A 2461-nucleotide genomic window follows, 5' to 3' on the forward strand; every position below is an offset into this window, starting at 1 on the left:
ATGACATTTGGAATAGAAAAATTATCGCATCCGTTCGATGCTTTTTTTTTTTCGCCTATCTGATCTTTTTGACATATGGGGAGGAGGAGGATATCCCACATGTAACTATCATATACTAACCTGAGTTTGGGGGTGAAGAGAGTTTTCATTCCGTGGGACAAATGTAAAAGTCACCCGCCAAAACCGGTTTCGAATCGGTGCCGCTGTAGTCATATGGTTAGGTGGGACCTAAACTGAACCGTCTAATGGTTATGTATGGATTAATAAATAAATTCCATCGAATAATAAATTACTACATATATGTATATGTGTAAAAAAAAAATATGTGTAAATCCATTTAATCAGAAGTATCAACATATTATAGTCAACACTTTATTTAATGTGAAGAACTACATTGTACATTTTTTTCTTTAATTGGATCCTAATTCTCGCCTGTCACTATGATAGCGATAATGCGCTTTGGTGATGAACCAGCTAAGGAACTTTCCAAGCCGACTTCACCATCTATCTTGAGTAACTGTCATTGACAGTGAGAGTACTGCCTAGATTTAGCACATCTCTTGCTCAATAAGAATGCAGAAGATGAAAAGTATTCCTTCTCTTGTTGGCTTGGAAAACTATATTCAATCCATGAACGGTTCTAGAGCATCCGCCCGTGGGTGTGTGAGTACAAGTCCTAGTATTTACTCAGAGGGGGGTCATAAGCCCCATCCGCAATAAGAAGGGTCTTCTCCCCATCGCTCTCTCTCTCTCAACCGACGTGTTATTAAACCGCCGCTATAGAAAAGATTTTTCCTGCAAGAAGCCTTTCACGATTAAATTTTTTGGTATATGAAAATGATAAAATGTTCGTTAAAATGATTAATATCATTCAGGATCATCGAATAAAAAAGTAAAAATATAAAATTTAACAATGCCTTTTTTCTTATAAATGACTCGTAAATGTTTCGATTATTATTTTTATGATATTGCAAACAAATTCATAATGCATATATTACAAGTTTAAATTACAACATTAATATTTAGGACTCTTATAAAATAGAATAACTAACGAAATGGAAATGTTTATTAATTACAATGTTTTACCTTCAACTAGGGTTTAGTTTCACAGTAACGTTCAAACTAATACTATTTGTTTTGTAGTTTGTATTTAGCTCAATTTCACTGACTTGTACAATGCTCACTTCTACTTTTAAACTTTTTAGCTTTCATAACATTGCTACTAGTGGTCCCCATTAAAAAACAAAAAACATTAGTGCTTGTATTTTGTATATATTAGCTGATACTATTGGACTTCATTATGAAACTGGGTCCAGCAGTCCCTTACCGTAACTTAAATCCATTATTATTCTGTAAAAAAAACTAAGACAAAAAAAAAATTCTCAAGATTATATTTGCAGAAATCTTTGAGATCTTCTCTAAAGAATCCTGTGATAAAAAAAAACTTCAATTCTCAATAAATTTCGAATATAATATTTTCCGTCCGAGTGCCTCATTTTATAATATAACTAGGGATATAGACAGATTAATTAAATACCATTGAAATTTTTATATAAATTAATATATTTAGTTATTTACACATTCTTTTATTGATTTAATTAATTGCTTATTATATCTATTTAGCTTATGGTGGTTGGCATGATATTATAAAAATATAAATATAAATATAGGGTGTTTTTTTAAGCCCGATAGAACTTGAAATTGTAAAAAATAACACAAAAAATTAAATTGTAATCAAAATTTTTTTTTTATTCGAAAGATCAATACGTGGCATTAACATTTGAAAATGATTTCGGGCATATGGGCACCGCGGCTGTTCTTGACGAAGCGCATTCTGTAAAATTGTGTTCAGCGATGAGGCGCATTTTTGGCTTAACGGGTTTGTTAATAAGCAAAATTGCCGCATATGGTCGTGCGATTTGACACCTCTCGATTATTTCCTGTGGGGCTACGTGAAGTCACTGGTTTATGCTGATAAACCAGCAACAATTGACGCCTTGGAGGCCAGCATTGTTCGTGTTATTCGTGACATACGGCCAGCAGTGCTCGAAAAAGTGGCCCAAAATTGGACGTCCAGAATGCGCTTCGTCAAGAACAGCCGCGGTGCCCATATGCCCGAAATCATTTTCAAATGTTAATGTCACGTATTGATCTTTCGAATAAAAAAAAAATTTTGATTACAATTTAATTTTTTGTGTTATTTTTTACAATTTCAAGTTCTATCGGGCTTAAAAAAACACCCTATATATGGTAAAAACTTCAAGACGACTCAACTAATCTTCATGAAACTTGGAAGTGATTTAGGGCTCTTTAAACTGTACCAAAGAGCACAAACCGGTTCTAATTTGTTTAATTAGAACCGAAAAAATAAAATAAATTCTTTTTTATAATTTGGAACCAATATTTCGCCCTTATAACGACATTAAATGGTAGTAATATAAGTGTGATCAAAGTTCATATT

This window comes from Halyomorpha halys, unplaced genomic scaffold, assembly GCF_000696795.3.
Source record: "Halyomorpha halys isolate HHAL.00 unplaced genomic scaffold, Hhal_1.1 Scaffold2351.1, whole genome shotgun sequence".
In the NCBI taxonomy this organism is placed as follows: Eukaryota; Metazoa; Arthropoda; class Insecta; order Hemiptera; family Pentatomidae; genus Halyomorpha; species Halyomorpha halys.